The sequence below is a fragment of the Grus americana genome, chromosome 20 (genome assembly GCF_028858705.1).
Source record: "Grus americana isolate bGruAme1 chromosome 20, bGruAme1.mat, whole genome shotgun sequence".
Lineage (NCBI taxonomy): Eukaryota > Metazoa > Chordata > Aves > Gruiformes > Gruidae > Grus > Grus americana.
In genome coordinates this window covers 1,353,618-1,378,017 of record NC_072871.1, presented here as the reverse complement: position 1 = coordinate 1,378,017, position 24,400 = coordinate 1,353,618, and the positions used below count along the sequence as shown (strand labels likewise).

Genomic DNA, 24,400 nt, shown 5'->3' with positions numbered 1-24,400 from the left:
ATGGTGCAAGCTTTGGGGGAAGCGTGTTCCATGGGTGGAGGGGTTGGGGGTCAAGCGTTGTCCCCCCTCAGGTCTTCCAAAGGCAGAGGGGCAGCTCTGCAGAGCATCAAATTGCTGAGTTTTCTGCAGGGTCTGTTTTTATTTTAGTTTGAGGGTTTATGCGTCACCTTTTCCACCACTTTCGGCTAACCCAGGTGACTGGGGACTCAGCATATGGGCAGGAATGGACATACCTGCTCCAAATGCTGGGGAACCCCACAAAAGGGCTGGGATGTGGCATGGAGAGATGCGGCTTTGTCCCAAGCTCACCAACGTACGTACGGATGTGATGCGTTGTCATGGTGGGTTTTGACTCCCAAGTGAGGTGAAAGCCAAGGACAGACCTGCCCGCAGGCTGTGTTATGGCACGTGCCACCATCCTTCTCCACAGGCACCAGCAGGGTCTTCATACCTTGCCCTGGAGTGGTGGGGCTGGCCCTTTCCTATTGGACCAGTGTGATGAGTTTGGAAGTTCTTGAGCCCCACTAGCTCATATCCAGAGGTCTCATCATGGTCAGTGCTGAGGCCTTGAATGCATATCCTCCAGGAGCAGGTTTTGTGCAGGCCAACCATGTCTCTTCTTGTCCTCCAGCCAAGGTCTTTGAGAGAGCAAGGCACATGGCCAAGGGCTGGAGGGCTCCCTGCAGACCTGCAGGAGCGCTTTCTGGTGATTTCACTTCACTGACCATTCTATTTCTCAGTGTAAGGGGTAGAAAAACCAGCTGTAGAGAATGCAGGGGTGGCTGTTTTCAGCACAGCTGCCCCTCTTTCGAAGGTGGCCACAGGGAGGAGACCTGGGTGGCTCTGTCACCCACGCATGCCCAGCCAGCACGAGGACATGGCTCCCCTACCCCTCCATCTGTGCCCTGACCCTTCTGAAGCAGTCATGGTCCTCCCGGGAGCAGTTCCTAGTTTGGGACTGGATCCAGTCTGTTGCAGTGTGTTTCTCAGAGATTGCCCCAGCTTCTGTTTTAGTCATTCCCTGGCTGCGTCGTTCCTGCCCTCCAGCTCACCTCCTGCCCCTGGGGCTGCGTTCAGTTTGCACAGTCTCATTTCTGCAGTCTGGGATTGCTTCTGCTCCTGCGACTGCCATGCCATGGGCTGGTGTGTGTGTGGGGAAACAGCAGCGATGGGACATTAGACGGGAATGTGCGAGGGTAAAGGGCTGAACAAGAGCCTCCCATGCTCCTGTCCTGAGGTGACAAGGCTCCTCCTGGGTACGATCAAGGCTGACACCACTCGTAATGCCCAAACCTTTCCCATCCTTTGACCGTGCCCTTGGGGTGACTGGCCTGGAGGAGGATTCTTCCAAAAGTGGAAAAAAGCACAGGTCAATATCGGTGTGAGGTGTAGCTGCTATCATTCAGGGCTAGGCGGGGAAGGGAGCGGCAGTCCTATCAGGTCCTACGTGGTGACACTCTGGGATGAGTCACAAGTGACACGGCCTGCCCAGGTTCACGGGGATCTGGTGAATCATCTCCAGGAGACTCTGTTGCACTGCCTCCTGCCACATGGCCTGGCGCTGGGACAGGTCATGGAAGTGTCCCTTGACCTGCAGAAGACCTGCAGCAACACCATGGCCAGACCAAGATGGTGGTGCCTGCAGGATGGGCACTGGCCAGGGCTGAGGGCAAGGACTTGCACCGGGCTCCCAGTGAGGATGCTGATAACTCCCAGGTGAATCCTATCAGAGGTCAGGTCCTGCCCACCCTTCAATGGAAAGCACCCACTGGGTGCTGTTCTTTAAACAATGGGCTATAAATTGGGGTGATGCAGCAGCTGCCTGGCAGCAAGGTAGTTCAGTGCCTGTGTCCCTCAGTCCCTGAGCTTGCTGACAGCCTACATGAAAACACAGTGTCCTGGGGGAGGGGGTCTATCCTGAATGAGGGTTTGCTGTGGTCCTGCCAGCACTTCCTCACAGGGCTTTGCTGAGGGGAGACTCTTTTGATCAGCACATGAAGGCACTTGGTGGGATGTGGAAGACCAAGTCCTCAGCTGGTTGAGGAGGCTTTGTGGACCATGCACAGAATGGCACCTTGCCTGGTAAGTTGGAAGAAATGGGGATGGGGCTTTCTCAGATGAAACCACCAAGACAGTCTGAGGAAGCCTTGTGGTTAGAGCAGGGAGAGGTGAATTCTGGGCCCTGCTTCAGGGACTTCCAGCATCTTGTGTGCAGCCCTTGCTGGAAAGTGTTTTGCAGTGTGCTGGCCTAGCTCTGTGCAAGGGGATGTACTGGGTGTCCTCCTCCATAGCCCTGTGCTCCAGGAGGAGCAGCTGAAAGGCACCACTCCACACACAGGTGACTCCTAGCCATTTGACCCAGCAGTGTGGGCAGGAGATGATGCTGGGTGCTGCAAATGCCCCTCACGATGGACCTGCACTGGACTGATCTGATAAGTCTGCTGAGAAATGCAGCTGCTCTAGGATCCACATGTGGTGTAATCCCAGAGGACCCTTTCCAAACACCAGTGAAGAGCAGGACATGGCAATGCTGTAAGCTGTGATGTGGTGCAGATGTGGCTCCAGAGCAATTCCCACTTAGACCCATTAGCCTGAGTGAGACCTGAGCCCATCTCTGGTGACAACCTGCTCCTGCCACCACCCCTCCATCTGCTCTGTCCTCCACCTTCCACTTGTTGCTGGGGTTGATGCTACCTCTGTCCTCTCTAATACCTCTACTGCAGTCCATGGACTTCTTGTCCCAGGGCTGTTCCTGCAGCCTGCTCCTAACCTGCTCAGTTTTTTGGCTTTTTCTGGAAATGCGAGCCAGGCTGGTGGCTGCCAGGGGGGTTCTGCAGGGTGGAGACTTCATCACATCATTTTTCTCATATTCTGTTGATGGCAAATCTCAAAGCCTTTGAAGGTGAGGTTTGTGTTTAAGTGTTACCAAAGCAACCCCTGGCAGGCTGAGGAGCCTTGCCCATCTGTGGCCACATCTGTCTGACATCTGTTTCCAGGCAGTCTGTACCTGAGGGCTTGGTCTCTTCTGAAGCGCAGGGCTCTGCTCTGCAGGGTCCCCTTCAGAGGGACGGTACCTGGGTGGGAAGCCAACAAATGGCTCTTACATTTCATTCCTCATCTGCCTCAAGGATTGGACCAGGCTCTGGAAAGTGAATTTATGGAAAAAGGCTGAACTCAATGTAACTAACCTAGGGACAGGCGGAGGGAGTGGGACAGTGCTGGCCTCGTACGGCCAAGTTCAAACACTGTCCACAGCAGAGCCGCTGCTGCCCAGAAATTACATGCAATCAGCTCAGTGACTTGTACCAGACTTTTGGGTTTCCATGTCAATCCTTTCTTGGGACATTGAGGCTCCTTTTGCAGCACTTTCCAAAAGAAATAACCTTGATCTTTGCAGCTAAGATCCAGCTAGGCACAAAATGTGAGTCACGTGTGGGCAAGAGGCCAGCACAAGGCTCCAGAGCATCCTCTGATGCTAACCCAGCACATGCAGGGGAGATGACTGGGGATAGCCCTGGGAGTTTGGGTCTGTTTGTGGCTGGGACCTTGTGGGAAAGTTCCCTGTAGTTGCTTGACTCACAGCAGCTTTCCAAAAGAGCACTGTGCACGTGCAGGGACCAAATAAAGCCTGGTCCTGTGTCTGCAGGGGAAGGAAACAGGCCCATTCCTCTTGCTGTTTCAGTTCCCAACAGTATGGAAGTGATTTAAAGCACATGTCATGAGCTGCTGAGGCAGACTGCAGCGGGAGCTGGGGCTTGCCTTGCTCCTGCACCCAGGCAGGGCTGCCTGTGCCTCGGTGCGTGCCCGTGCAAGCTGGCAGGCAGAGTCTTGGTGTACGGGGCAAGGTGTCCTCCTTTGCAGGGGTGCCAGGGTGGGACTGACCTGCTAAGCATTGCCTGTCTTGTGCAAATGGAGTCCTCCAGTGTCTCCACTGTTCTAGGCTGTCTTGTCAGGACTGCAGTGGCCAGGCTGGTTGTACGGTGAGATATGCCTCCACCCTGGGAGGTGGAGCTGGATCCTGGTTGCTAGAGCAAGCGAAGATGTGAAATCCCTGTTGGGAAGGTGAGAAAACTGCTCTGGGCTGGATCTCTCCATGCTGCATAACCCAGCCAGGCTGCAGGCAGGAGGAGGAGGGCTGAGCAGCCCGATCCCACCTTGCTGGGGCTACTCCAGAGAAATGGTCAGGTCGCTTCCCTGGGATACGGTCACCCTTCATGCTGGCTTTGAAAGAGTGACATTTCTGGTGGTAAACAGGTCTCCTGCTATGTCAGCCTGCCCTGGGCTGCAAACTGGATTTGCTGTGAGGGGTGCAGAGGAAAGGACTTCTAACAATGGCTCCTGGGGAAGAATGAATGTGTTATTCCCAGTCACTTTCAGAGGAGAATTCCTCAGACACTTCACAAGGGTGGAAACTTTCTAATAGCTACATTTCAAAGAGGTGCTTGTATATGATGTGAGCCTGTGTTTGAACTGGAGCAGGAGAACCACTGCAAAGGAATAATTGTGAATTTTTAACACCAGAAACTCAGGGGATGGAAAAAAAAAATTGCCCTCAATTTCTTTGGGCTCCATCCCAACTCATGAGGATTCACTGGAACAAGCCAGGACAATTAATTCTGCATTTCTTCTGAACACACTGGATGTTCCCTTCTTCCACAGAGACTGCAGAAGATAAGAGCCGTGACCTGGCACCAGCTCTGGGAGCTCAGGAATTTCTAACCTCATGTTCTGATAAGAGCTCTGACAAAGCCTGCCCCAGGATGGTTGGAAACAGTCTTTTTTTTTTCATGGGTACTATGCAAGGTCAAGTTGTTTAGCAAGGACCACCCCACACTTATGCTGAACAGACTGACATAATGATGGGAAAAGAGGCTATGGCATTGCAGACCCTGCAACCCACAGTAGGGAACAGGCTCCCTCCGTGCAGTTTAAGCAGTGTGCAGGTCCTGCTCACCCAGGAGAAGGAGAGGGAAGGAAGGGCATTCAGAGATGTAAAACTGCTGCATGAGGCATGCACTTTGTCCCTCTGCAAGGGGAAGGGACTGCTACCCCATGGGTTGGTGTGACCCACCCCGGCCAGCAGAAATTGGCTCCCATGTGTCTGGAGTAGAGTGATACTTGCTGGCTTTAGGCTTGATTAGAATCTGGAAACTGCAGAGCAACACTCCTTCCCCAAAAATTCTGTGGACTAATCCAACGTTTGTACCTTCACAAGGGGAACGAGCCGGGTCCCCTGAGCAAGGTGAGGAACAGGGAGTTATCTAGCCAAGGAGAGCTACCCGTGTGCTATCTGCTGCAGATTGACAACCCAATTTCCAGCTCCAGCCTCCCATGCATGCTGCATCAGTGCTAACGTGTTTCAGCTCAGTCCAGCAAACTGACTCGATTACTTAATCCTTAAAACAGCATCTTCAAAGGTGCCCTCTCTGCACACAGCTCCCTTGCACAGCCGAGCTGACTGCTCTGCGCTCTCTGTTGGGTTTCTTGGGGCAGACGGCTCGTGCAGAGCAGCGCAATGACCCCGATGTTAGGACAAGTTGTGTGCTCCAGGCATGTTCTGAGTGGCAAGAGATGCCTGGGCTGGATGTCAGGGGAAAATCCTTCCTGCTGCAAGATGCAGAAGGGAGAAGCCAGAGCAGGCAGGAACGGCAGGGCACGCCAGGGTCATGCATTGCCCCTGTGCTGTGGTGCCATTACAAGTGCTGGAAAAATGCCACTGACTGATAACTGGCCAGCAGCTAGGCCTGTTGCATCCTGGAAAGTGTGGTTTCCACCCATTTGTACCTGCTTATCCAGCTGAAAAAGGTCTTTGCCTCTTCAGAGGACTGGCTGCTTGGTAGAAACTTATGCAGAAGAGGACAGGGAGTCACACCCCTTCCGAATCCCTCGGTGTGTTTGTTAAAAGGGCAAGAGGAGAACGTATGTGCCTTGACCTGCTAAACAAACAGGCACCCACATGAGAGGCTACAAAGGCCGGGTCCCACCCTGCGGCGTGCTGGCTGCTGACCGCTGCAAGGAGCAAAATGCAGCAGAACACCTGGGTCCTCAGAAGTGGTCCTGTGAGGGCTGGGAAAGGAGCTTTGGCACTGGCGGTGCTTTCTGCTGCACACAGGCTGCTTATTCAGGAGCTGATCCAGTAAAACTGGAGCACAGAGGTATCATTGAGTTCAGATGGACTGTGTACCTCCGTAAATGAGGTACTTGTGTGTTTGAGGCTACAGACCCGTGTAAGTCTGCTGGATCGGGGGCTTAGGGTGTAACATAGACTGCAGGATACTGAAATGCTTCAGGGCTGAGATCACTCTTGGCCCCGTGAACGGACTGCAGAAGATTTATTGGCGTTTATCTTCATTGCTGCAGAAAAATGAGTGGTGTGTTTGGGCCAGAAAGCAAAAATCAGGCTCTTGGAAAAGCAACACAAAGTGTTTCCAAAGCTGCTGTGCACTTTAACGAAGAGTCTCCCCCACCCAAACCCGTGCAATGCTCTTGCAATAAAGTCCCAGTTGTGTGGCTGGGGAGCGGGTGGGCAGGAGCAGAGTCTGGAGTCAGGGATGCTCCGAGGGGCCGAGGCTGGATCTGATGCACAGCTTCCCCGGGGGCCGCAGTGGGGCATGGAGGCCTGGTGCAGAGGAGGGGTCAGGAGACCATCAGAGGCTGCCCTAGGAAGGAGTCACACTTGGCCTCCCAGATTGCTATGAAGAGTTCATGTCTTGCCCTTCTGGGGGATGGACCTGGGCAGAGCATCACCAGCACCAGATCCTGGGAAACCTCTGCCCTCCAGTGCCAGGATTCAGAGCAGCTCAGAGGCTTTTGGCCATGAAAAGTGATGAACTTACACTATTTAACTGTCTATAGTTTAAAAGAACAGCTGGGAAAAGGAGTGGGGGAAGTGGTCCATAGGGCTTTAGTTGATGGGAGGCCACAATTCTTGCATGCACTATTTGTAGAATGCTACCTGGACTTGGAGAGAGGATGATGGCCACCTCTGAGACCTGCTTGGGCATGGCTGATGCTGACCTGATTCCTTGGTCTCCCTCCTGACAGGTATGGAGCGTGACTGCGGAGCAGGGCTGGCACCCCATGTTGGTGCTGGGAGGGCTGAGGGCTGGCGGTGCAGAAACACTGGACCTCATGCCAGGAGCTCTGCAGAGCAGAGGGGTCCCCCAAGGTCAGGGCGTTCTGGTGGATGGGGGAGGTGGTTACAAGGAGGGTGGCTGTGTGTGTCCGACGTGGCTGCTTCGTGCTCCGACGGCCCATCCCGCATCAGCAGAAAAGGCATCTGGGCTATTTGGGTGGCACGAATATTTTGTCTGAGTGCTCTGGGATGGCCAACCAAACTGGAGCTGATCCAGCTGATCCAGCCAAACATCAGCTGATGGCTGATGCAGCCTGCTTGGCTGGAAGCTGTTCCTGCCATGTGGCTTGGTTTCCTTGGGCTGTCCTCCCTGTCTGCAGGGAGCTCTGAACAACCCCCAAAACATGAGACCCCACCCCAGAGACTGCTGAACACCAGTCCCTTTTGGTGGCTCCCTGGTAGAAAGATGTCTGTCAATACCTGCCCTCTGCACCGTCCGTGGTTTTTGCAAGGGAAACATTTGGTGACCACCCTCAGGGGAGCTGAAATGTGCTGCCAAGGGGGGGTGTCCGTCCCCCAGGGCAAAGCAGGGCTTTTCTCCATAGACACACCACCCCAGGCCTGACATCCTTAGCAAACATCTGCAGATGCTCTTGAAGTGTGGTCTGTTGCTTATGCATGTCTGAGTGCTTTGCTAATGCCCTTTGCCGCTCTTGCGACGTTGTTGCTTCTTGCTCCAAGGCATATTTTTAGCACAGAGCTGCATCTGGTCTGGACGCGACTCTCCTTGTGAGTCCTCCAGCGCAGATAAGGAAGCAGGGAGGAAACAATCGTGGCCTCAGTTATTTTTGGCTATGAGAAGATCCTTATTAACAGCATGACTTTTTAATAGACAAAATACCCCTTCATTCAAGGCGAAGGGGAAACAATCGGTCCATTTATCCCCTGCACTAACGAGGCTACAGAAAAGGAACTAATGGGAGCTCAGTTGATGAAGCAGACAAGGGGCTGCAGAACAACAGAGCTATTCTGGGAAGGGCAGGAAAGGCTGCTGGGACGGGAGGCTGATTTTCCTCTCCGTCCTGGAGTCTGTTCCTATCCGCTGGTGCTGCCTCCCTGGCCAGCTGGGAGAGGGCAGAGCCATGGATGCCTGTGGGTTGGAGCCCACCCACCGCAGATGGCCTGATTTGTTCCTCTAAGTGGTTTGGGGGATGTACAGCCCCTCTGGGTCTCTTCCCCACCCTGGCACAGTGTGGGCTGGAGGCTGGGGCCACCAGCACTGCTGCTGATGGATGTGTGGGTCTGCAGGGACCTGCACTGGAGGGTCTCAGCCATCCCATGCTTCATTCAGGGCTGGCTGTTGGCATGGAGAGCCCCTTGGAGCCTCCTGCCTGTGGTCACAGACCCGGTACCCCCCAGTACACCCCACAGACTGGGAATGACTGACCTGCCCATGAGGTCAACCAGAGCTTGCCTCTGACCTCTGCAGCTCTGCCCTGGCTTGGCTGGACCTCACTCCCTGCCCCTGTGTCCAGACACTTGCCCCTTGGGATGTCTTGCAGCAACCTGTGATGGGAGGCAAAAGGACCCAAAATGCAGGAAGGGCCCAACTCCCAAGCCTGGTGCTGAGCCAGAAGTGAGGGGATGGTGCTTTTTTTGGAGAGAGCTGAGCACAAACAGTCCCTCTGCTGTCCCACCAGTGCTGCAGGAGGTGCAGGCACCCTGCACCTGACTGGTGGGACCTGGCAGGGCTTTCCTGGTCCCTCTAAACCAAGGATTCCACCATGTCTGTGCTGGAGGGCTGGACTTTGGAGGCCCTTGGGCTCTCCCTTTCTTGCTGATGATTCCCTGAGCAGAGCTCTGCAGTGTGGTGCACAGGGCATGGTGGCACAGGCGCTGGCAAAGGGAGATGGGGGTGCCCTCTGGTGACAGCACACTGTGTTGGGGACCTGCATCTGGAGCGAGGTGTGGGAGCTGTGGCTGCAATGCCAGCCAGAGGTGACAATGTCACAGGAGGGTGGCAGGTTGGCTCTCTGCAGCTTGCTGCTGCCTGGGACTCGATCTGTGCTTTCAGACCAATATGCATGCACTGGTTTGAACCCTGTGGGCTGGCACAGGGAGGAAAGAAGTTCCTGTGTCTCCCAAAGGGCTCAGAGGACAAACCCATTGCTTCCCTGAGCCCTTCTGCCAGGTGAGACTGCACCACCTCATGCTGGCTGCTGTAGACTTCCCGTGGGGCAGCAGAGACCTGTCTCTTGTGCAGCACTGCAGAAGTGACCCCCGGGATGTGATCTGGGGAGATTTAGTCTCTGCACTAAGAGGAGCTGAAGGAGGCTGGCTGGCTGCTGTGAGTGGCACAGGGAAACATCATCCAGGAAAGGGCTGACTGAGGACAGGACCTCCTATGCCACTGCCTCCCATGGGAGGCTGTTCAGCTCCCACACTTGTCATGCCCTTAAACACTGGGATTGCTAAAAACTATTTTCTGACACTTCTGTTGAAGCAGACTGGATTCTGGAAAGCAGGAGTGCAGCCATGTTAAGGGCAGGCAAAATCACTGTATTGCTGTGCTTGCTTGCCTTGGTTGTCTGGAGATTTTAGGATACCCTGTGGTTTTCTTCTCTGTGCTCCACAAGGGAGGTTGTCTCCCTGGGAATGGCTCATGAAGGAAACACAAGATGAGGACATCTGATAAATGTGTTAATGCTGAGGAACACCAGTTCTGGGACCAGGCTATGTGGTCGTTGTTAAAGTCCTCGGGAGATGCCCCTTTTGTCAGTCCTGAGTCTGGCATCAAAATGTCATGGGGCATTGGCTCTTTGACCCAGGAGCCAGAGCAGCAGGAGATGGGATCTCTGCTCCCAGCATCAAACTCAGGTCTTTGCTGAGTTGCTTGACTCTTTCCTGTGCAGTTGGCCAGTGTTAAAAGAGGAATAAAGTCTCCTCTGGAGAGATGTGACAGGCTTATTTATAAACATTTCAAGTGCTCTGGACTCTGCAGATGAAAGGGATTGTTAAAGTGCAAAGCATGGTCTTCTTGTAGATTCATTAACTGTTTGTCTGATATACAGCTCAAGTTACCCTGCTAGCCTGACTCATTTTGATTTCCCTGACAGGTGATCACTGCAGTCGGAAGGATGCAGTCTTCTGCAGCAGTAACAACGCACTGCAGCAACCAGCCTCTTCCTTGTGATCTCAGTTCAGTGGCAGTGTCCAGAGATGGCTGTGTTTACTGGGAAAGGGTGCACCTTAGAATAAGAAAGGCAGCCAGACAGATGCTAAAACCCTATTTTATTTACATGTCAGAAATGGGACAGTGGGGTTTTTGGGCTGCATGGCCTCATGGGCAAGTTGTCTGACTTGACATAGGCTTGGCATCTTTGCTGGAGGAACAGGTAAACCCTAGACTCACTGATGGGACCCACGGCAGTGCAGGACCACGTCTCAGGAGAGTCCTTAGCTGTGTCATCCACCTTCTCCAGGCATTTTCCATGTGCTGGTAAAGCTGCTCCTTCCATGAGCTGTTTGGGTGAGTGACAGCTCTTCCAGTGGTGACCTCCTCACAGGTGATGTCTGTGTGACATCTCCAGCGAAAGCTGGCATCCGCCAGAGTGGCTGGAGGAACAAGAGAGAGCAGCAGAGAATTCAAGCAGGGCCTGAATTGTTATCTGTTTGCATCTGCTTAGTCCTGCACTATTCTGGGAGCCTTAGATGTGGTCAGGGCTCTGGAGGAGGTAGAGAGAGCTGGCAGGCAGACAAGCATGACTGGAGCTCTGGGGATGTAACTTCCAATCAAGTGATCCCCCACAAGCTGGGTAAACATCCTTTGATTTGAGCAATGCTCCAGCAGACAAAGAGATTGTGCTGTACCGGCTCAGCAGGTCCCAGCACTATCGCGCCGTTGTTCAAGTTCCAGCTCAACCCAAATCTGACCTTCCCAGTACAATCCACAAAAAATAACCCTGATGGGCTCAAAGCTGCTAGGTTAGCTCTAGAGGGAAGTTTTTCTCGTTTTTCTCCCAAAAGGGTAATGAATGGGGCAATGGCTTTCAGAAACATGGATGGTGGTCTGAGGGGGCTGAGCCCAAGGGGCTGTGAGACTGCAGCCCATGGCACAAGTCTTGTGGCTGCTCATCCCTGGAAGTGCAGATGTTTGTCATCAGAGGATTGGGATGGTGGCTCAGGTGCTCCTGTGCTTCTCCAGGACAGTTTTTTCTCCTGGTCCTGGCTCCAATGTCCCCTGATATGAAGCCTCTCAGGGTGCCACGTGGGAGCTGGGAGAAGGCTGACTTGTCCCCCACCCTGAGACTCTGATTTTGACCAGCTGTGCCCCTGCCTAGAGGTTCTTGGGTCAGTCCTGATGGCCATGCTGTCTGGAGCTACCTCCTGGCTTTTGTAAGGTGACCTATGGCCACGAAGGACAAGGACAACCTATATTTCCCGTGTTTTGCTTTCAGCTGGGGGTATTTGTGCCTGGACATGCCCTGGTACCAGACTGTTTCACCCTGTGGGTGTTTCTGTTCCTTTTCCCTCAGCTCCCACCATGCTGGCTGACCTTCACCCCAGGCTAAGGAGGAAGCTGTGCAGTGTAATGCAAAATACCAGGTGGGAAATAAGACCAGGATAGGAAATATACCACTGCTCTGTCCTTGGGGGAGCGGAGTAATACATTCCTTCCTCTGACACCGTGGCAAGCGGCCACCTCTGCAGAAAGGAAAATGTGATGTACATCTGCGTCCAAGGTGAGAGCTGGGGTGATGATACAGCTACTGGGGATCAAACATCCTGCAGTTAGGGCTAATGGCTTGGGCATCACTCCCCATGTGTGAGGTGAACACCCTTACAGGACAGGGTCTTGCCTGGGATCTGCTCCTCCTGCACCTTCCAGGTTTGAGGACGTCTACGCCAGGAGGGACCAGTGGTTGCACAGACTGGGTCTTGCATAGTGAGGCTTCAGTAACTCCTCCCTTGCAGCAGCTAGGGCATGCCTGTTAAAAAGACCACTGGACAACAGCTCCAGAAGTCCACCCTACATCTGGTCTGGTCACTTTAGGTACTGTCTTTGGGTATGATCATCTGGGGAGCTGTATCCAAGCCAGGGCTTAGCTTGTGGCCCTGATGCTGGGGCTTAGTATGGGGTTCATGCGCATAGATATTGGCATTTAGTGTCTTCAGAGATGACCTGGGTTGTCCTACCTGACTTCTGCCTTCAGATCAGATCTGTGGGAGCCCTGCGCTGGGTCATGGGTGCTTTAGCTACCCTAATATGTCTAAACCAGCACTGGGTGCCTGTGTTCAAGCACCTGACTCCCACCCCAGGTTGCTGGACTAGATGTTCTCCATGTAGAGAGTCTGTGGTGAAAGGACTGGAAAGCTGGAGAGGTGGTAATCAAGGTAGGTTAGAGTCTGTAGGGTATCAGCAAGGTTGCTTGGTCCCTCCAGTTCATCCTGCCTCAGACAGGAGAGGAAGGACTCTCCCGGAATGAAAGGGCAATAAACTTAAAACAAAGAAGAGGAAATATTTCTTCACTCAGCATGTGCACAGCCTGAGGAATTTACTGCGGAGGGGAGCCAGTGATGGATGCTGTCTTTGGATTGGAAATGAGGTTGGAGCCTTTAACACTACATTTCTGGTCTCACAGGCTCCCAGAGCGTTAATGCGTCTCCTGGCCACAACTGGGGAAGAGGACGTCTCTGGGAGCCCCATGCGATGACCGGATGGGGAGTGAAGCATCATTTCTTTGCAGAGTGACATGTCAGCCGGTGTCACAGCATCCGTCCAAGGTCAGGTTAAGGCTCAGAGGCTCCCACCCCACTGTCTCCAGAGAGTGGCAGAGTGCTGTCACGGCTGGTCTCAGGACACCATCGTAGGAGCCATCTGGACCCGTACCATTTGCAAGAGTGCACAAAGCACGGTTGCTGAGCCTTTTATGAAAGGTGGGGGAGCAAAGTGGGGAAGGATCTGAGGTGGAGCATGAACTTGGTCACTCAGGTGGAGAGGGACATTTCCAATTGGCTCATGAAGCGTGAGGGCAGTCAATAGCCAGATGTGTGGAGGTAGGGAGTGGTGTTAGAAACATCTCCTAATTAATCAAGGAAACTTCCCTTGGGCAAGCGGGTAGATGTTTCACAGGTCTTCATTCAGACTCATCTCAGAGAAGGGAATTTATATAAAAGGAAGGGAGTGAGCTTAGTCCCAGGTCCTGCTCAGCAATTGTGCGCTCAAAAGCAGAAAGTCTGCACAGCAGACTTGGCCTGTGCTCAGGCACTGCTTGGCCAGCGGATAGCAGGGAATGAGAGCAGCCTTTGGCTCGTCTTGGTAGAGCCAAGCCCCGTTTCATTTCTATCTCTCTCTGTACCATATGTGAGTATGTTGCTCCTATTTGACTCTTGAGAATAGATATTAGCTTGCTTGCACCATTAGCCTGGCTTATGCTAATGGTAACTTCCCATCTGGCAGCCAGACTGTGAGTCATTCCACCCCTCCGGGCACAGCAATCCCTAAAATCAGGGACTGGGCCTCTCTGGCAGCCCGGGCAGGCCAACGCAGTCTGTTGTGGAGCGGCACAAACTGTGCCCAACCTCCGCTTTGGGAGCTGGCGCTGTGCAGGAAGGGTGCTGCGATGGGAGAGCTCCTCAGCGGGCAGCAGCCAAACTGCTGCGCTGGGACAGGGCAGCAGGGTGTTTTGGTCTTGCTCAGGACCTTGGATTCCCTCTGGGAAGGCCTTTTGGAAGCATTTTAGCTCAGGTGTGAGCCGCCGGGTGCCAGGGACAAGGCAGGTTGGGCTGAGACTGCCACGGCTGTCCTCACATTGCTGCCTTTGCATGGGGAACGTTTCCAGGGGCTGCCCAGAGGTGGAGGAATGGGAAGAGACAATGCCCAGCACTTTCCAGAGGAGATGGAGGTCTTGGCAGCTGTGGGGAAGCTGGTCGCACCAGTTGGGGTGCAGCGCTATGGCACTGGAATTCAAAGGAGGGAGCGGCTGGAGAGGGGCAGCATCTCCAGCAGAGCCTGGGCTCCTTGCTCCCGTGTCACCGCTTCCAGCCGAGCATCTTATGCAACGCAGAGGCGTGTGGTGCCGGGTGACCTCCTCAGCTCTGGATAGCCTGGGGATGTCTCAGCGCAGCACTCGGCGCCATTGCCACAGGGCTGGGTGGAAATAGACACCAGAGAGGAGGATGTGACAAATATCCAGCCAAATTCCCACATCCCTGGTTCCTGAAGCGTTGTCCCATTGGGACTGGAAGCAGTGAGCCTGGAGAGGAGTCCCAGGAGCATGGGATACACGCAATGCAAAAGCAGCCAGGCCTTGGCAGGATCCTGGGTTTAGGTGTTTTGTGCCACTCCAGCATGGGCACAGGGAAAGAGTTAAACTGCAAACTTTCCAATACTTTTCACCAGTCCATCACCTTTCTTTTGTGAGCGTGGAGACAATTTTAGCAGTGATATGCTTCTGTCCATTCATGTTTTCTTCCTGGATCCCATCCATCACGAGGGCAAATCTTTCTCTGCCACCACAAACCGAAAAAGGCACTTCTGATGAGGGATCAAGCTGAGACTGCCATGCAACAACTTGTCCTCACGTTGGTGCCACCTTCTCCACTTAAAAATGGAAGTAAAGGCATGGATGCCAAGGATTCCCCCAGATATTTTAATATCCATAAAACAGTAACACTATTATCCCCAGAAAAATGCGTGAATGTTGTATATCATAAGGCACCAGTTATGAGCATCATGACAACCAGTGCTTTTTCATTCGGCTTTCTGGATGCAACATGGCAGATAAAAACACCCCAGCAGTGCTGCAGCAGGGATACAGACCCAGCTACTGCAAGGGCTCAGGTCAGAGGAAGGGATTTCATAGACTCCCTGTGCTGGGCTAGAGGTTTGGGTAAGGGTTTGCCATTAAAAACTGTGTGTCTTTACCATACAGCAGCTGGCACAGCTCAGGGATGCCACTTCTCATCCATTTGTCGTGTAATTTGTTAGCTTGTACAGCAGTCCCAGGCTTTAAGGCTGTCACATAAACCTGCCTTCCTTGTCGGGGTATTTTGGATCCAGGTTTGCTCAGCCCCGATTATGCGGCTCTCTTCACCATGCTCAGAGCTGAGTTTCCAAACATATAACTTTTAATGCATGGAGAAAGCCCCTTTCGTATGTCTCCCTTTCGCTTGCTGCTGCTCTGCCAATTAAAACTAAATGAAAACCATAATGCCATAAAATCTGGGAAACATCCAGAAGAGGAATTATGAAATCATTTCCTCTTGATGTAAGTAATCAATCTCTCTCAGTGAAACTACTTGTAATTTTTGTATAATTACAATGCTTTTCATGATGTTAACTAACAATCCACAGCATATTTCCTACCATGACTCTGACTTATTATTGCTTTTGATGTGGGAATCTTCTCTATTTCTTTTGAAAATGAATAAGTATGATTCTATGGTTGGTTTGATAAGCAGATTCTAAGTGTTTATGTATTTCAACAGCAGTACTTTGTTTTTCCTAAGCTTTATATCATTGCAAATCATGATTCCCCTCACATACAGCCCGACTCTGATTTCTACACAGAGATGGGCACTTCTATCTTATTTCTTCCCTGGTGACTGGTTCAGAACATGTCTAGCAGCTACTGATAAAGCTGAAAATAAACAGCTAAACTAGTTATTACATTATAGCACCAAGGAAGATTGCATGAGAGCAGCAGTAACACACCAGGACCCTGAATTCAATCCCTGGCCTCTGAGACGGTTATTTCCTCAAAAATATTGGGCAGCAAGTTGTAAAGGAAAAGACAAGTGTCTCAGAGATGAGCGTCTCTCATGCTGGAGTGCAGGATGCTGGGCTGGCTGGGGTGTTTCCGCTAACGCACTGAAAACGCAGGGTGGGAGCTGGCTGCTTTCTGCTTGGTGCTTTCTAGTCTCAGAGCTCATTCAAGCACTAAGGTAGGGCGCTGCATGGGAATTTAACCACTACTTTGTATAGTACTTAGAAAGATGGTGTCCCAGGCTGCTGGTAGCATTTATTTCCATTCAATAAATGCAGATTTTCATGCTGCTTTCCTCCCTAGCATGTCTCTTACCCTGGACTTCCTGGGTGTAATTTCTGCCCTTTTTTCCACAGCCTCTGTTTCAGCCTCTTTCCTCTGCTCACATGAGCTGGAGGCTGAGATGAAGGAGAAAGGAGGAGTTGGGGAGAGAAGAAAGATGACAAATGGGTGAAATGGTAACTTATGCCTCTGGAGCAGAGGCACAGGGGCAGCTCTGAGGTCTGCGAGTTGGGAAAACAAGGAAGAAGCTGAACCTGACCAGGAATTATAACTGTTGATAAACAACAGGAGCTAAAAATAAAGGTGGTTTTATTGTTGCTGCTATTATTATTATTATTATTATTATTATTATTATTATTATTATTTTCAATCAAATCCTGCCAGCTATAACCACTCTGGCCTCAGCTGTGATTGCATCTGTTGAACTGTTGTGGACTGTGCCAGTGTTTGCTCCAAAACTCTACATGATGCCCTAGAACGGCCCTGGAGATCAGCCTTGGCCTGGCTTCCAGATGTAGGGATGGTCCCTCCTCTCTGCCCAGCAACTTTGGCTCTGGGGCTGCATCTCAGCTATGTGGATCATCTCACACGTGAGTGCTTAACCCTCTGAAGGAAGCCTGGCATTTCTGGGTCCATTTGTGGTGGTCCATTTCCTCCAAGTGCTGGCAGCCCGTCTCAGCTCTTCCTCCAAATGACTTTTACTCTTCATCCTCTTTGCTATTTATTCCAGGAGATTGCTCTGTGGTTTGGTTTCTTGTTGCCTTACGCAAGTCATGCAGCTCAGAAAAGCTGCTCTGCTCCAACCTGGGGAGTAGATGCTCATGTCTTAAGTCCCTGTTTTTCAGGCCATGTTATGATTTTAACCCATGATGACTTTAACTGTTGGTGTGGCCTCACCTTGAGGACTGTGTGCAGTGCTGAGCCCCAGTATTCAAAAAGGATGTGACGGTCCTTGAATGCATCCAGAGGAGGGCAACGAAGGTGGTGACATGTCCTGTGAGGAGCAGCTGAGGACACTGGGTTTGTCCGGTTTGGAGAAAAGCTGCGTCAGAGGAGGTTCAGACTTGACATGAGGAAACATTTCTTTATGAGAGGGTGGTCAAACACTGGAACGGGCACCCTGGGGAGGTGGTTGATGCCCCATGCCTGTCAGTATTTAAAAGGCATTTGGACAATACCCTTAGTAATATGCTTTAACATTTGGTCAGCCATGAGGTGGTGAGGTAGTTGGGCTAGATGATGATTGTAGGTCCTTTCTAACTGGTCTAGTCTATTCTATGACTGAGTGAAGTTCTAAATCCGAAGGAAAACCCAAAATGTTGGCATTTACCCCAGAATAAATATGATAACAAATTTCCACTCAGTAACACTGAGTTGTTTCTTTCTGTTAACATCAGAACATAAACATTAATGTAATCAGAAGTCTATTTAGCCAGAGCATCAAATTTAATATACTGTTGAATTAGGACATTATTATTAAACCATTAATTTAAAACATTGAAATGCATAGTCTATAAACTCCAAATGAAACTGTCCTGCCACAGTGAGAAATTAGAAATCAGTCATTTCATTTTGGCTTGCTCTTAAGAAAAGTTTTGGTTCCAGTGTGACCACACTCTCCAGTGGGAAACTTTCTCCCAGAACAACTTGACTGCTCTGTGGTGAGGTTTTATCCTGAAACCCATTTTCCCACGTGCTCAATTTCTCACTTTGTGGCTCCACCTGAACCTCGGGGAGGGTCTCAGGAGGGGGGGTGGTTCATTCTCTAGTCCTGCAGCTACCTCTGCTAGCAGTGGGCAGACTCCTCAACCCAGGCTGGCTTCACTGCACTTGAAAGACTTTGTGCATCTATTTAACACTTGGCTAAACACCACATACCTCCTCTGCAGAGCTTGGCATGTCCTCAGGGTTTAATCAATATTGTGGTCACCTTTCACTGTCCATTGCTTTTCCATGGTACAATCTGAAAAATGAACTTTTCCCATGTGGCTGTGATCTGTGGAGGAACAATCTTTGCAGTAAAGATGTAAAGCAGTTTCCTGCCATTCCTGGATGACAACCGTGTTTATCAGGTACCAGGCTTGGAAGAGTGTTTTATTTCTGTTCCTGTTGCAAGGAGCAGCCTTTTCTTCTGGCTGCAGTCTATCACCCCAAGTTTCCACCATCCAACCCACCAGTCTGGGGCCAAGATGTGGCAATTCAGCAGTGCGGGCTGGCAGCAGGAGCCATTGCTACTATGTTCACTGCGGAGCAGACCAAGCAAGTGCAGGTGCCGTTGACCTGCTTCTTCTCTGCTCTGCAAGGGTGGATTAAGGTTGAGTCCCAGGCAAGACAGGGCTTGAAGAAGCTGTTTTTGTAGCAGTTCTGGTCATGGGGAGAAAGATCCTGGACTCAGCACTTGCCTTTGGCGGTGGTGTTCACCAGCTGCTTTGCCAAAGGGCTTGGCTGGTTTGCAGTAAATAACTTCTGGAGCCTGACTGTCGTGTCCAAGCCTGTGAAGGCAAAAGATGGTAATTGACTTTAAGCACATGATCTCACTGGCTCCTGTCCATTGCAAAAATACCTCATGAAGGACCCATTGATCAAGGAACTGCCCTGTATAGTTGTGTCACTTACAATCTCTAACAACATACGTACAAGAGCAGCCAGGCATTATATGGCCACAAAACACTGCTGCTGAGGGATGTTTGGAGTCCACTAGAATCCACATGACCAGGGAAATTGAGAACTGAGGCTGGAAGCCTGGCTTCTGCTTCACCCCCAAGGACTATCCCAAAGACGTGACTTTCAGAACCTTATGCCAGAGAACATTGGCCAAGGGTTGTCTTCCCTTGCTCTCTCTGCCTCAAGATCTTCTCTACCTTCTATGGTGGGTTGGCCCTGGCAGGAGGCCAGGTGCCCCCCAAAGCCGCTCTATCACTCCCCCTCCTCAACTGGACAGGGGAGAGAAAATATAATGAAAGGCTCATGGGTCAAGATAAAGACAGGGAGAGATCATTCACCAATTACTGTGACAGGCAGAACAGACTCAACTTAGAAAAATTAATCTAATTTATCACCAAACAAAACAGAGTAGAGTAATGAGAAATAAAATCAAGTCTTAAAACACCTCCCTCCACCCCTCCCGCCTTCCCAGGCCCAACTTCACCCCCATTTCTCTCCCTCCTCTGCCCCAGCAGCACAGGGGGACGGGGAATGGGGGTTGTGGTCAGTTCCTCACACGTTGTCTCTGCTGCTCCTTCCTCCTCAGGGGGAGGACTCCTCACACTCTGCCCCTGCTCCAGCGTGGGGTCCCTCCCATGGCAGACAGTCCTCCACCAACTTCTCCAACATGACTCCTTCCCATGGGCTGCAGTTCTTCACCAACTGCTCCAGTGTGGGTCCCTCCCATGGGGTACAGACCTTCAGGACCAGACTACTCCAGCACGGGGTCCCCACGGGGTCACAAGTCCTGCCAGCAAACCTGCTCCAGCATGGGCTCCTCTCTCCACAGGGCCACAGGTCCTGCCAGGAGCTTGCTCCAGCGCGGGCTTCCCAGGGGGTCACAGCCTCCTTCAGGTGCCTCCACCTGCTCTGGCCTGGGGTCCTTCACAGGCTGAAGCTAGATATCTGCTCCACCATGGACCTCCATGGGCTGCAGGTGGATCTCTGCTCCACCATCCTCCTCCACGGGCTGCAGGGGGACAGCCTGTGTCATCATGGTCTTCTCCACAGGCTGCAGGGGAATCTCTGCTCCAGCACCTGGAACACCTCCTGTCCCTCCTTCTGCACTGACCTTGGTGTCTGCAGAGTTGCTCTTCTCACATCTCTCTGGCTGAAAATGCTGCTCCTAGTTTTTGTTTGTTTGGGTTTTTTTTCCTTTTCAACTATATCATACCAGAGGCACTACCACTGTGGCTGATGGGATCGGCCTTGGCCAGCGGTGGGTCCATCTTGAAGCCAGTTGGCATTGGCTCTATATCAGACATGGGGGAAGCTTCTGGCAGCTTCTTGCAGAAGCCACCCCTGGACCCCCATCCTCGCTACCAAAACCTTGCTACACAAAACCAGTACACCTTCTTAAGATCCTTCCTGCCAGGAGGCCCCTAATTCTTTACCTCTTCCCATAGCCCTCTTACATCTTGCAGCAGTCGTCAGCAACACTCCTGACTCTGCTCTGCAAGGACTGGTGATGGAGGGAGGTTGCTCTGGTCACTGCTTGAGCTGCTTCTCCCCTCTCTGACAACTTCCATTCTTCATTGTTGTCTCATAGGTTGCTCTCTCTGGAAATGAGTTGCTGGACAGGCTTGCCAACTACTGCCCTTACCATGACATGCTGGCAACCTTCTCTCCCAGCGTGATAGGCAACCTTCTCTCCTAACTTTCTTCCAGATAGCAGAAAAACATCAAAATACTCTTCCACCCCCACACTCATCTCATCTCATCTCATAAGGGCTCAGTGGGAGACCTAAATCCATCTGGGGTGTGCCCTGTTCCAAAGTGAAGGAATGAGAAGGACCAGAGGAAGGACCTTCTGAATGAACTTCATCTCACCTCTTCATGGATTAATACAAGGTTCCTTGCTCTGGTTTTTGTCAGTCTAGAGGAAGGCAGTTCTTGAACAGCATCTTAGGGGGACCCTGCTGAAAGGCATAATGAGATTTGGAGGATCAGAAGGATCTCTGCCTCCCTTTGGTATCTGAACTTCACAGATGCTACAAAAGTCCACTTGTCTGCAAAGGAGAGCTTGAAAAGGCCTCTAGAAGTCCCTCATAGGAACTGACATGTCAGACATAAATGGGTTGGAGGTCTGGTGGAGGAGGACTGTGTGCTGGTGGAGACTGGGCTGCAGGGGAGGAAGGCAGGACAAAAATGGCAGATGGTGCCCAGGGCAGAGTTAAAAGATGGTGATGACTGAGGAGAGAGGGAGTTTCCATGGTGCAGTCTTGCACTGCACATTGCCTGTACCCAGCCTGTGACATTAATCACTCACTTTCACCAACATCAGAAAAAATAGATCCCTCCCCTCATGATATAATAATCAGAAAATTCAACAGCTCCAGTTTAGCCAGAGCCAAAAACCTCATTCTGGAAATACTGCTCCATTTTTCAAAGTCCTTTGAAACCAGTTCTTGATTTTTTTGGGATGACTCTCCTTTCCCAAAGAGCACTCCAGCACTGTCTCTGCAGCCCTTCTCCCAAACCGTATGAATCACTCTGGCCTCGGGGAACTGCCACAAGTCACTTGAGTGGCTAAAAATATCTCAGAGGAAGCAGGACAAAAATACACATATCCGCTGCCGTAATGCTAGGCTCAGGAGGGCACACACCGAATTAACATGTTCCCTTTTCTGCTGTTTCATTCCCTGCAGGTTTATTCGTTAGTGAAAGCAGATCTGAACAAACACAGAGGTTTGTAGGAGACTTTATGGAAAGTTGCTTTTCTGGGGAGGAAGGGTGGTGGAAAAAACATTTATGTATTTCAAAGGTGGCCCACAGCTCTGATTTCCAATGTCTTTCTGGCTCAGGGTTCTGTTGTACAAGGGTTTCTTCCAGAGTGATGAGTGGAGCCTTGCTAAGCCAAGGGAGCTGAGGTGCATCTTCTGTGGACTCCTCTTGGTGGCTGATGGTACTCTTGATGGTCTGCCTTGGTCTTCAGGGCTGGGTGTTTTGAAGTGGCAGCTGTGATTCACCTGCACTGTAGCTGCCTTCCAGGAGTGTGTGAGTGTTTATCTGCCTGGAAAATTTAATCCCAACAACTTTTAAGTGAGAAGCTACTGGCAACAAGGGGACAGAAGGGGCGTGCACAGCCATGCCTCTAGCTGTTGTGTGTGATGAGCTGCCCTGCAGATGCTTTACCCATTTGCTGGTACATGGATCCTGCAATGAGGTTTTTTTTTGGGTTTTTTTTTTTTTTTTGGTGTGTGTCTGGTGGCTGATGATGGGTCTGCACAGAGAAGCAGCCATGGTGATCCCCCAGGCTGCCCTATGTAGTGCGGCCAGGAAAGGAGTCCAATGTCCCACATATCTCCAGAGGTCCCAAACAGCCAGAAATAAATCAGTCTGTCTGGAAAATACACTCTTATTTTCCTGCAATATTAAATTCTCTTCCCCAGACCGGACTCCATCAGGTCCAGCAATATCTAATCTTGGAGCAAGAGCACCTTCAGAGTCATCAATGGCTGTAAGCACTTGTGGGTTTTTAAGAGCCATCACACTCTGGCACAGAGGGCATTATCTCACCTGGTGTCCACAGACAGCCTCCAGCTGAAGGCAGATTTCTGCTGCAATAGCTTCTATTTCATCTTATACCTTGAATTTATGGCATAGTGCTGGTTTCCTTTCCACTGTCTTTAAAAGGAGCCTGGATGCATAGGTCAGTTGGAGACATCTCCATGGGAGATGTTTACAGTCAGACTGGCGAGTCTGTCCCTGCACATCCTCAAGGGAGTCTATGAAGTCAAAAGACAATATGCCGTCATTCCCAGCAATCCCACATCAGCACTGGGAGGCTGCTAGTACAGTGTGAAATCAAGTCCATAGAATCCAACTGTCCCACCTGCTCTGAGAAATGTTATCTAAGCGATGAAAGGGCAACGAGGCTCTGAAGCCTGATGCTACATGTGTAAACACGTTTAAGAAAATGTTTCCAGCAGAGGATGGATGTGGATTTTTGTTGCAGTGGCTATAATACATGACTGCCTATGCCAAAGACAACACAGGCTCTCTATGCTGGTTGCTGTATATAGAATATATACTTAGGCTTTATGACAACTTGGAAGAATGTCATGTCCTAAATGGAAACTAGTTACAGTGAAGTAGGTTGGCTGTTCCTCAACTTCTGAAGTAAGAGATACTGAAATGATAGGGGAAAGACATTTAGGTTGGGAAAAGTATAAAAAAAAAGTTTGTTAGACTGCAAACAAAGCAAAGAATTAAAAAAAAAAATTGGAAACAGTCAAATAAACATCCTCCATGATGATATTTCCAGACACTAGATCTATGGTCCAAAGCTGGCCTGGATTTGTTTATGCTGGAAACAGTCATATCCGAGTTAAGAATGATTGCATTCACTTCCAGAAATAGCTAGAGAATACAACCACCAAACATCATCTCTTGTACAAAGGTTATATCTGCCGGACAAGGCATACCAGAGATCCCCAGGCAGTTAATGCCCATGGACTGATGTCATGAACATGACATGTTTTGCTTGACATTGCAGGAATATATCTTTGAGTACAGGATACCTGGTATCTACTTACAGGAATTTGGGCAAAGTATTAAAATAAAACTTATTTCACTGTGATTTTTAGCCCATTCCGCCCATCCTCCCTCTTAGTTTCTAGAGTTACTATTTCTTTTCTCCGGGTCCCTTGTAATGAGGTGAGGTCCAAGTGCAATGGAGCAGACTGCTCCAGGCTGCTGCATCCTCGTTTTCTCCAAGAAAACACCACCAAAATAGAAAGCAAAGCAAAATAGCCCATTTAAGCCTTTTTAACCCATTAGCATTTGCTTTATTTAGGTAGCTCTTGATTCTCCCTCCCCAAAGGCAGGCGGGAGAGGGGCCAGAGCCACACATCCTGCTGGTGAGCTCGGGGCTGGCTGGTGCTCACCGGCACATGGCCAAGGAGCCCAGGCACCGGACTGAGCAAAAAGAAACAGGACACGCAGGTCCAATCTGTTTGCCCCGTGCTGGCCCATGGGAGAGGAGGTTGTTTTTTTCCCTGTGAAGAACTCATTGGAATCAAGAAAGACGTTAATAGGCCAAACGGAGACTGTCTTGCTTCACCGTGCTGCCTGGCTCGCTTCCAGTCCAGGCTGTTATTAAATTACCCAGAAAACAGGAGGAAAGAGCCCCGCACGCCAGCTTTCCTAGCAGCCTTTGTCTCTGATTTGTGCCAATCAGTCCTGAAACAAGAGCCAGGCAGCGGGACACCTCCGTCGAGCTGTAACCTCTCGTGCGGGGATCTTGCTTCACAGCTCCCCACGGACCCCGCGCCATGGCACGATGCAAGATCAGATGGCAGCTGCAGATTTGGCTCGCTGTCTGAGGCTCCGCAGGCTCCTGTGGGCAATGAAACTGCCAGAGCTTTGACCCCAGGAGCACAAATAGGACAATCTGGTGCAAGCTGGAATGGATCATATCGGTCGTTTCAAATTCAGGTTTATTTTCTGCGGTGCAGCCAAGGGGCTTTCCAGCTCATGCACCCAACATGCCCCGGCTATCTGTGCTGGTGGCAGCTGCTCAGGCCAGGCACAGGGGGTCGGGGTCCCCCTCACCCCACTTGGGTTACTG

At 51.2% G+C, this 24,400-nt stretch overlaps 1 long non-coding RNA gene across 1 annotated transcript; it reads left to right on the top strand.

Moving 5' to 3' along the window:
* The first annotated feature begins 6,071 nt into the window (after positions 1 to 6,071).
* On the top strand, positions 6,072 to 16,381 carry LOC129215570 (uncharacterized). The gene is made up of 3 exons (XR_008580031.1): positions 6,072 to 6,155; positions 6,948 to 7,044; positions 16,200 to 16,381. It is a non-coding gene; the product is annotated as an uncharacterized LOC129215570 (long non-coding RNA).
* Positions 16,382 to 24,400: the final 8,019 nt, after the last annotated feature.